A 12,299-nucleotide genomic window follows, 5' to 3' on the forward strand; every position below is an offset into this window, starting at 1 on the left:
ATATATATATGTCTATATAAACAACAGCACTAGCAGTAGGAATAACACAACAAGATGCTTCCACAGTATTAATGAATGATTTGGTTAATATATACGAACAATACATAAATCTCAGATACGTAAAAAAATTAGTGACATAAGCACTAGTAGATAAACGAAAAATAAACCTAAGACCTCTATGAAGAAGAAACCCCGCAGTAGGGGTATTTGTGTCAAAATATAAACTACTAGTGTTTGATTTACAAATTTAAATTGAGTAGCCCGCATGGAGAACTAATTTCAGAAACTCAAATAAATTAACGCTGAACAGGTATGCATGACCTCTTATTTCAGAGACCAAAATGACACCGACCAAATACAGCACAGACAAGATAACGATCAAATAAGAACAACGGGAAGGAAGAAATGGACACGGAGAGAGTATAGACTCGTAATCGATTAATATTATAGAAGCCACCCTTAATATAGGTATGGAGGTTATCGGAAACGAAGGAAAGAACGAGTGACTACCACACGACAGAACAAAGTATTGCGGACCAAGCAAGACTGATAGCGAAGAGAGACTGGCTCTCTAAACTAGAACTAACAGAAGTTAAGCGAACAATAGATGATGAAACTGAACAGAAAAAATAGAACTGCACGTATAGGAACCTCGCAAGTAAAAACACAAGTGGAGAGCCCGCGAGACCAAAGTCTAAAAACGTCGAAATCGAAAACAATAAAATAAAGGATGAAACAAATGAAATAAAAAGATAAGACAGTGCATGGATGAGAAAAAAACAAAGCCCCATCTTTATGAACAAAGATTAAATTGAAAACGAAAATAAAGGTCAACAATATCATCTAACACATCACAACAAATTAATTTACAAAATTAAACAATTTATTTTATGCAAGAGCTAAAGTGGTAAGCATGTACTTCAAATAAGAAATTAGAACCGGGAAAAAGTGGACGAAAACAACCTGACCCGGACCCTCAATCATCAAACATAAAAAAACAGAAAGAAACGAGTATGGGAAGGATGGAAAAGTGGAAATGTTACTAGCAGGGAGAGCTTAACCGAGAAACATGAAGAACTGAACCAAAAAATAGAAGCAAAGGAGGGGGATTGAAACGACGTCGATAGCATGGATACATCACTTTCCTTCGACACTCGCGCACAAGTGCATGTGTTTGGTGACTTCAATATCCACCACAGCAACTGGCTTGGATTATCTACTCACACAGATACAGCTGGTATGACTACATATAACTTCGCTATACCTCATTCCCTATCACAGAAGGTTCCCAGACCAGCAAAAACAACACGCATCACTTCTAGATATGTTTTTGACCACGGTTCCCGATGACTGTGTAACTAATGCCCACGGCCCATTTCGGAACGCCGATCATGCCGTGGTAATAGTTGAAATAGCCCTAAACTGAAAAGCCACTGCTCAAAACAACGAGATATTATAAAAAGGCTGATTGGGAAGCTATCAGGAATCTCATTAGGGACGCCCATGCCAAAAGAATCGTTTCACTTCCTGCTGAACAGTGCGAAAATGAGACCACTGAATGGTTCAAAAAAGCAATTGAAGCACATGTTCCCACACGTAAATTTTATAGCAAACCCCACTCTCCCCAATAGTTTACTTCTACTTGTGCAGCCGCCATCGCGCAAAGGCAGCATGCGTACCGAACATTTAATCGACATAAGTCCAGTTCAAACAGGCATAAGTATATAGAAGCTAGAAGTAACTGTAAGACAAAAATAGCGACAGCTAAGATAGAATTAACTAAAACAATCAAAAACCGCATCGAAGCACAGGAATTAGGGACCCGCGACTTCTGGAAAATCTACAACAGTGTAGTAAATTATGGGCAATCAAGAATCCCTCACTATCAAACAATCATGAGGTTGTTTGCTCTGCAACTGAGAAGGCTAACATGCTTGCCAGTCGGTTTGCCTCCAACTCCACACTAGACCCTGCCAACCACGTCCTCCCTGACTTTCCTTTGCAGACAGACGCCACACTAGACAATCTGAAAATCACCCCTTCTCAGGTGCATGCTATCATAAGAAATCTTGACACTGCAAAAGTATGTGGACCTGATCTCATCCGGCTGTACTATTAAAAAATAGCTCCAGTTCTCTCCAAACTTTACAACAAATAGCTTAATGAATCTTGCTTTCCTGCCTGATGGAAAACTGCTTCTGTAGTACCAGCTTTCAAGAATTCTGGCGAAAAAACTGACCCAGTAAATTATCGACCCATTAGCCTTCTCTCACTTTTCGCCAAAATATTTGATATAATAATTAAACAAGCTCTAGTCCATCACCTTACAGATGCTCTTCTGACTTACCAAAAATATGGATTTAGAAAAGACTGTTCAACAGCAGACATCCTAACTATAATCTATGAACGTACATACCAGTTACTGGACAAAGCAGAGTAGAGTAGAGGTTTAGATATATCTAAGGCTTTTGACAGGGTATGGCATGGACGTCTTCCCAGGAAAATGAGATCATATGGTATCACTGGAAGAATACATGAAATAATTAAATCCTTCTTAGATAAGAGAAAAATCCAGGTTGTCCTCGACAGTCGTACATCTAAACAATACTGACGTTAAATTTGAACTCAACCTCAGATCAAATGTCTGAAACTCAAATCCAAGTGTTCTCTTCTCTCTGCACTTTCACCATTGGCGCCCAAAATAAAGAAGACGGCTCGTTTATAAAGAGACCCAACCACATCTCATTTGCATACCCCATCCCCCCTCTCGTCACATCATGTGATTTTCAGTCCATAAATACCAGGGGGCGGCCATTTTAATTTTTGCTTTTTGTCTTTCCTAACACGAGCCGCACGATGCATGAGGCAAGGTTCTTTACCTTTAACCACACGCCCCCTTGATCTCTAAGATCAATAATTAGTATCATAGTCCGCCATCCATGCTGGGCGTCTTCTTTCGTAGAAGAGGCTCTTCTTTAGACACCTCAACATCAGCATCAACCTCCTCTTCCTCTGATGGCAAGGAGACTCTCCGTATATCTAAAATGTGACGAGGCATTCCGTCAATCGCTACTTTGTTTTTCGAGAGTACTTCAGTCACTGTACCTTTTCCCCAGCGAGTCGTGCAACGAGAGTTGTGTGGTTTCACCCACATCTCTTCACCAACTGCGATGTCCACTCAGGCCTGTTCTTCTCTCTGCGTTACATCCAATGGATGTCGCTTTTCATAAGAGAAAAAAGACCGGTGCGGCACTGAATTTCGTCTTGACCAGCCTTCGGCGTCATATTGTAAAAGAAAAATGCTTCTTGGGGCGAAATCTGGCTTCTTGATGCCACAGCTTTTATAGTGCGATGGTGCCTCTCTATAATTCCATTTCCACTTGGACGGTATGTAGCTCTAAAATATAATCCCACATTCCACTTCACACATAAGTCTCTAAAAACTTCCGAGCGGAAAGACGTATCATTATCCACCAACACCTCTTCTACTTGCCCTATTTCCATAAAAACCTCCTCGACAACTTTCATTACCTCTTCTGCTGTTTCATTCTTAATTTTACGCAATATCGTTACTCTCTCAGGCCCGCAATAAATCATAGTTAGATGCAGTTCATGTTGATAATTTGTGATGATGGCCAATCTCCGCCAATTCTCTAAATGCGGGAGTGCCTCAGGGGTCTATCCTGGGGTCTCTGTTATTCCTAATATTCATAAATGACCTCCCTGACAAATTGCCTGTGAGATGGGTATATATGCTGATGACACTACACTTTATAACAGACACGACAGAAAAACAAATGAACACATAACTAATGAAATGGCAGAAGCACTAGAGGATGCCCTCAGATCTGTAGTGGAATGGGGACATAAATGGATGGTCACATTCAATGCTGCCAAGACAAAACTCGTTTCCTTCAATAATTACAAGACACCTTCTCTACCACCGATATCAATGGCCAAATACTCTTTATCTGAAAATACATCCTTTAAACTCCTCGGCCTAACGCTCTCAGGAAACATGAGTTGAAACAATTACATCGAGAGTAGCGCAAGGACCGCTGCGAAAAAGGCAGATTTTCTCCACCGTGCCAGAAAGGTACTAACGCCGAAAGTATCATGTACCTCTATAAGGCCACCATTCGCCCATGTATGAAGTATTGTTGTCATATTTGGGCTGGCGCATCTACCACTAGTCTCTCGCTCCTAGACAAGGTTCAAAAGAGAATCGCCAATCTGATAGGGCCTGAACTGTCATCTAAACTTCAGTCCCTGTCCCATCGACGAAATGATGCATCCCTCTGCATTTTCTACAAGTACTTTAACGGTGAATGCTCTTACGAACTGCAAGCACTTGTCCCCCCTCGAGGTAAATACCCCTGACAAACCCGACAAGCAACTAAATTCTACCTCTTCACAGTAGAGATCCCTAGATGTAAGAGAGCCGTCTACTCCAGTAGTTACTTCCTCAGCACAGCCCAACTTTAGAATTCCTTTCCAGGTCCTTGCTTCCCCAACTGTACTGACATGCAGAAGTTCAAGTGTAATTGAACCGACATCTTTCTGCCCAACTCCCTACACAGTACCTCTGATGCGCATGTCACTTATAGTATCCCCCTACAAAAAAGTGGAAATATGCTGTGTTTGGTGTGAAAATGTAATAAAAAACAAAAAACTAAGACATTGGAAATCAATGAAAGCCAATTCTTGAAAAATGTGAACGGAGGAAATACGAGAACAGAACGACCAAACCCGACAGAAACAACGCTCTACTCAAATAAAATATAGGAAGAACGACGGGATCACAATAGAAATATTGAATTGCCGATAGACATGAAAGAAGAATTACAACACATCAAATACAGAACATTGAATGAAATCAGCAAGGACACCCATAAGAAAACCATAAGAAATTGACAGGGCACAACAGGAGACATGCGTACTGGTTTAAAAAAATAACAATATTACACGAAAATCTAATCTAAAATCTGAGAAATTTTATACAGTTAGCAAACGTGCCAGATTGGATGAAAAAAGGTAGAACTACACTGATTCAGAAAAACACAGAGAACAGAAACGTCCCGAGAAACTAGATGCCCATGACATGTTGAAAATACTAACAGTACAGCTGAGGGAACAAATCTACCACTCCCTGAACAATCGTGGATTTTTCCCAAAAGAACGGAAAGGGTGCAAAAATGAAAATAGAAGAACACATGATCTGCTTTATAAAGCTCCAAACATCTTGGAGGAGGTAAACAGGAGAAAGAAATAAGCTATGGCAAGGATCTACTACAAAAAAAAAACCTATGGCAGGATCCTCCAAGTACGGATAATATAATGCGTAAAAAAGTATGAAATACCAAGCATGATCACCAATGTGATTGAAAATGCAATAACAACATGGAGTCTGGAACTGACAACTGATGGACAACACATAATAGAAATTAGCATACAAAGAAGCATATTCAACATTACTGTTTATTACATCCATGGTGACCCTGAACAGTATACCGAGAAAGTGTATAGCCAGATACATGTTCTTTAATACAAAGGTAAAATGGACCACCTGATGTAAATGGAAGATCTGAAACTTTTTGCAAGGAATGAAAAGAAACTAGGTACACTAATAACAACTACCAGGATCTGCAGCCAGGATATCCAAATAGAGTTTGGAATAGAAAAGTGCGCATTACTAATCATAAGAAAAGGGAAACAGTAGCACGGAATTACCCAACCAAACGGAGATTGAGGCACTAGGGGAACAAGACACATATAAATACGTGGGAATTCTGAAAGCAGACACCATAAAAAGCAACATAAATTAAAGAGAGTATTAGAAAGCAAAACCTCAGGAGAACAAGAAAACTCCTGGAAACAAAATTATATAGCAGAAACCTTAAAAAAGGTATAAACACATGAGCAGTATAACTAGTGAGATATTCTGGGAAGTGCGTAGGGTGAACTAAATAAGAACTGCGACAGCTCGATCAGAAGACCAGGAAACACATTACCATGCACAGTGCACTGCACCCAAAGTACGATGTTGAGAGAATCTTCGTTAAAAGAAAAGACAGCGAGAGAGGATTGGTTTGTGAGAATGACATAAAAAAGAACTAAAAAATACATAATGCAAAATATTGGAAGGATACTTATGGCTGCAAGGGAGACTGAAAAAATCAACAAAACAGAAAAGAGCGGGACAAAGGATAAACAAAGAAAACGAGACGAAAAGTAACGGAATATTTATGAGAATGACAAAAGATGAAAATGCCGAAAATACATGGACACGAAAAGGACAGGTACATCGAAAAACTGAATCCCTTATAACTGCAGAACAAGATAACTCGATAAGAACAAATCACATCAAAGCAAACATCGATAAAACACAAGAAAACAGCAAATGGAGACTCTGCAGACAAAGAGACAAAACGGTAAACCATATAGTAAGAGAGTACAGAAAACTGACGCAAAATGGAATACAAAAACAGTCACGACCAAGTGCGAAAGGCAGTACACCGGGTATTATGCAAACAATTACATCACGAATGAACAGACAAATGGTATAAGCATAAGCCAGCAATAATGATTCAAAATGACAATCACAAACTCCTATGGAACATGGACATACACACAGATTAACCCATCTAATCAAGAAGACCGTATGTCGTAATAATTAACAAGAAAAAAACATCCTGTAAAATCGTAGGCTTTGCTGCCCAGATTACCACAGGGTGAATGTAAAAGAAATGTAAACACGGAGCAAAAAAAACAAAAAAAAACAGAGTTAGCCAGAGAGCTGCAAGTGATTTTGATGACGGAGAAAATCAATGTAATACGTATGATAGTAGAAGCACGAGGGACAATTCCGAACAAATTTAAAAAAAAGAATGTGAGAAATTGGAATCAGAAGAATGGATGCAAAGATACAACAAATAATAATAACTAAAATAGCTGAAATATTAAGGAAACCCCTTGAATGCGGCGATTAAACCAGATGAGCCACATGCGCGGGCCAGACAAAATGCATCTAAGGCAAAACGTGAAGAAGCGTTACATAGAACCACGTATATTAAAGCTGCATATCTATACGTTCTCATCCCCCCCATCGCTTTCCATTATCCAATTACTGGCTTCCCTAAAAAAAGTGATACATAATAGCCGGGAAAGATGAAAAGGGATGGTAAAAGCGAGGAGAGAGATCTGACCAGACCTCCGCTGGATAAGTGCGAAGAGAACTGGAGCTTTGGGGAGTCTTATCCCACTAAAATTCCAGTGGAGAGCAATAGCCGCTGCCAGTGAGAAATCAATGTTAAAATGCATTTACAATAATGCAAATTCATTTTCAAATGTAATTACAAGAGGTGGAGAGTACTGGAAATCTGGCGAGACTTGTTATCATTCAGCTTCCAGGGAGGTAACAGGTTGTTTTCAAGCTGAGATCTTTGATGACACGTGTGAAAGTTTCTTGTGAGCCAATAATAATAATAATAATAATAATAATAATAATAATAATAATAATAATAATAATAATAATAATAATAATAATAATAATAATAATAATAATAATAATACTCTTCTCGGGAAGCTGGAAGGAAAAAAGGGCATAAAATATAAATATAGCTATATATAGATATAGTTAAGCTTACTGTTCTAGCAAGAGTTACAAGCAGAGAAGAATTATATTCGAGTCAGTGGTAATTATTTAATATTAAAGTTATTTTATTTACTGTTAAAATCTTATATTGTTATTTTTGTCGGTGGGGGGATAAAAATACAGCTATACGTAACTAAATGTCCTATTGACTCAACATGGGAGCGGGATCTATTGTCAAACTTTCTCTTTAAACATCAGTTGAGGAGTCAAATTATAAGTAGATATAATTAATAATAATAATAGATGATAATCTATGTGCCCTTTGTAATAGGCACTTGTCTCTAAATGAATATATTGAATCTGTTAAAATCAGTACAGTGAAACGCAACCAGCCCCAACGAAAGCTCAATAAAATAACAAGAAGATGCAAATAAGCTTACAGGTAAAATTATCAACTTAATTTGGAGGGAGACGTAGATGCTAAGTAAATACAATCCCGTGACAGAACCATAATTTCAGACTTGATTTTTCCATAAACACTGAAATATGAAAATGTCATTAATGAATAATACAAATCGTGGGACCCAAACCTTGCTGTCGAGTTTGAGGACCCAGTTGGACTGCTACAAAGGTTGGCCCCTCTTCTAATTTCAGAAACAAAAATACCAAAGAAAGAAAAAAATGTATGCACCCACTATAAGTTGAGGTAACACAATATTACGGATCAAACGCGGAAGAACCAAACAAACTAATATTGATAAAAAAGCCAGAGCAATAACTGTACAACTAAAGAGACTAATAATAGAATGCTATTCAGACTTCACTCCAATGACCAAGGGCATTTGAAACGGATAAAGAAGTTGTGATTAATGTCCAGTGGCTACCATACAGTGGAACAAAACATTGCGGACCAAATGAAACTGATTCTCAAGTATAGTTGCCTGTCAGATTTAGAACTTATAAAAATACAATGAGAGATAGATGATGAAACAGACCAAGAAATGCCTCTCAGTGAAATTCCAGGCATAGAAACTCTAACAGCAGTAAAAGCTCAAACATAGTAAACAGGAAGACCGAAACCAACGAAACTCCACGAGAATCAAACAGCTGAAATAGCAAACATATCACCTCATGAACGGAAGAAAAGACAAAAAACTGCCATCCCTCCTCAGCAACCAAGAACGGAAAAAACAAAAGCAAAACAAGGTGTATGAGCTGTTCCAATACAGCCAAACAAATAATATTACATATTTTATAAAAATAATTTACAAAGAGGCCAGGACAGTAAGTATGAAGCTAAAAGAGCGACCAAATTATAATAAAAATGCCGAATGTCTGAAAGATATGAAAGAATCGTAGCAAATGGAAGATTGTACAGAGAATGGAAGCAATAAGCGAAACTTAAAGAAAATCTATTAAAAATGACTAACCGGGGAACACCAGGTCATGAAAAAATACACGCAGATTGGTTGGAAACTTATAGAGTAGTGATCACGTGAGTTAGAAGAATATGCAAATAGAGGTGAAGATTTTGCGATATAAAAAGCCTGTGTTGTTAAGAGGAGGGGCAGACTGTTGGCAGAAGTCAGTGCTGTCAGACGTGCTTTAGAGTTTTGTTATTATATGCTGTGTTCGATTGTTGGGAGAGAGAAAAGAGAAGAGGAGGAACCAAGAAGACATTCTGCAGATACTTGACTTTGTGTTGGTTTTACAAAGATAAGCTATTTCGGCGCTTGGTGTGCGGTTACTAACAATGGACAGATTCGACATTCGCTTAATACCCGAGTTCGACGGATCTACCACTGGACCGGCTGTCGTTGAATGGATTGAAAAGGCAGAGAAAATCTGTAAACTGTGCAAAATTAAAGAACCAGCCACAGTTATCCCTTTGAGGCTAACCGGAGGGGCCTATGCAGTCTACCAACAACTCGGGGATGAACCAGACTGGGATGAAATCAAGCAGAGCCTGTATACAGCGTTTGGTACAGATCCATTTGTTGCGTGGCAACAGTTCACGAGCCGGACACTTCAACCCAAGGAAACAGTCGACGTGTACCTAGCCGACCTGCGAAAATTATCTGTACCGTTTGGTGGGGTCAACGATAAAATATTAAGCTGTGCTTTTTTGGTAGGCCTACCCGAGGAGGTCAGTAAACTGTTGCGGGCATCATCAAGAATCGATGAATTGTCAACTGATGAGTTATTGGCCCGAGCTCGAAACATCTGTAAGGAACAGGAACCAATTGCAGCAGCAGCTCGTTTTCGACATGGAGGCAATGTGGACTCTCTTCCAGATAGTAATAAGCATGCCACCCCAGTGTGCTATAAATGTGGGGAGGCCAATCATTTTGCTAAAGAGTGCCGGAGTGATAGGAGAGGTGTATATCCACAATCAAAGAGACCAGTGCAATGCTATCGCTGCAATAAGTTTGGGCACATATCTCGCAACTGTTCGGGAAACGAAGTTGGGGGCAAGGTACTATCGCTACCCTTGCCCCCTGCCAACCAATAAACACAGGATTGCCTGTCATTAGCGTTAAACTTGATGATGTGCAGTGTTCAGCACTTATAGACACGGGGTGTTCCCGGTCTATAGTTAGTGCCCATTGCTGTCCGGTGTGGCGGAGGAACCCAGTTGGCGTTATGACCATCAATGGCTTATCACGGGTATGTTGTGGTGAAGGGACAGTCACAATCTGCACTGAGAAGGGTGACACAGCTAAAGTTGACGTTCTGGTGATGCAGGAGAAACCCCTTGGCTACGACATGTTGCCTGGAATTGATGCAATACAAGCACTAGGAGGCGTTACAATCACAGCAGCTAGAGGTATCAGGCTTGGAGAAGGGAAAGGCGTCTGTGCAGCCATGTCGATTGAAGAAAAGGACTTCTGTGCTACATTTGATGACAACGAAAGGGTGTGGACTGCAAAGTGGAAATGGGCCATGGGCCAGGAACCAGATCGGCTGTGCAACACGATTCCAGAGTATGCAGTTTCTACCAAGAATAGGGCCGCATATGAAGAAGACCTTCAGATGTGGATTGACAACGGTTGGTTAATACCATACCCACAGGAACGTCTGGGACGATGTTGCGTATGATGATTCTCTCCAACAAATGATGGCTGAAATGTTGTCCAGAGTGCATAGGAATGACCCTGCCCGGGGTGAGTGGCAAGTGTCTGGAAACGAACTAAATTCATGGGTTGACGCAAGTTCGTTGGCTACAGGTGTCGTGTTGGAGCAACTAGGTGTTGTTGTGGAAGATGCATGCTGGCTTCGTCCGAAAAATGATGCCCAACATATAAATTTGGCAGAACTTGATGCCACGTTAAAAGGTCTTAATCTCGCATTGCAATGGCAGACTAATGTTGTGCATCTCCACACTGACTCATTGTGTGTTTACCATTGGTTAACCGACACCTTGACTGGAAAGGCTCGAGTTAAGACTAGAGCTGCAAGTGAAATGCTAGTACGAAGGAGACTAGCAATAATTAAGCGTCTAGTTGACGAATACAGCTTGCAGGTAGACATTACGTTAGTCTCGTCGATGCAGAATTTGGCTGATAGCTTAACTCGAGTACCAAAGAGGTGGATCGATGCAATGAGGCAGGGATCCGATCTTCAACAACAAACATGCGCGACTGTAACGGATCAATTAACACCTGACCAGATCCGTATGATACACCAGCAGATTGGACATCCTGGAATTCAGAGGACTGCATATTTTGTCCGAAGAGTATGCCCTGCAACTACAAAAGCATCAGTGAAAGCAGCCATACGTTCGTGTGAAGAGTGTCAGAGAATTGATCCGGCACCATCCCAATGGCAAAAAGGGAAGCTCGAGGTGGAGGGCAACTGGCAGCGAGTAGGGATGGACATAACACATTATGGGGGCAAACATTTTTTGACCATGACGGATTGTGGCCCGACGCGTTTCACAATATGACGCCTGTTGACACGACAGGATGCAGCCAGCATTATACAACAGTTGAGAGCCGTCTTTTTTGAACGTGGTGCCCCGATTGAAATTCTGACTGATAATGCCGCCACATTTCGATGTCAAGAATTTCAGAAATTCGTGGGGGATTAAAATGCATTATCGGTGTGCATATTATCCCGAGGGTAATGGTATAGCAGAACGGTGTCACCGCACCATCAAAAGAATTGCAGCCAGGACGCAGTGCTCTATTCCAGAAGCTGTGTACTGGTATAATATAACACCCAAGGGCAATGCAACACCAGCAACTGCACCAGCCAATGGGATTTACCAATATGAACAGCGTGTGAAAGGAGTTGATGCCATACCATCAGTGGTGAGTGTTGTCAATACACCATATCAGGTGGGAGACCTTGTTTGGATAAAACCCCCAAATGCTGGGTGCACTACGAAATTTTTCCGGGGAAAAATAGATGAAATCATAAGTCCTCAGACCATGTTGATTGGTGGCATACCACGTCACGTAAAAGATATCCGCCCTTGTTATACCTCTTCTGATTCTGAGGACGATGAGGAGGATCACACACCGTTCAGAGATGATCCTGATCACTTACTGCCCCTTCAGGTGAGCATAGAAACACCACCAACAGAACCAGATGAGGGAATGATGGGACATACTGATGACAATAGTGAGGAGAGCGATGGACACAAGGAAGTAATGCCTCATCGAAATACTCGACAGAGACGAATAGTGCCCACCCCCCGTGA

This window comes from Euprymna scolopes, chromosome 16 (assembly GCF_053919585.1).
Source record: "Euprymna scolopes isolate OS-2025 chromosome 16, ASM5391958v1, whole genome shotgun sequence".
Taxonomy (NCBI): Eukaryota; Metazoa; Mollusca; class Cephalopoda; order Sepiida; family Sepiolidae; genus Euprymna; species Euprymna scolopes.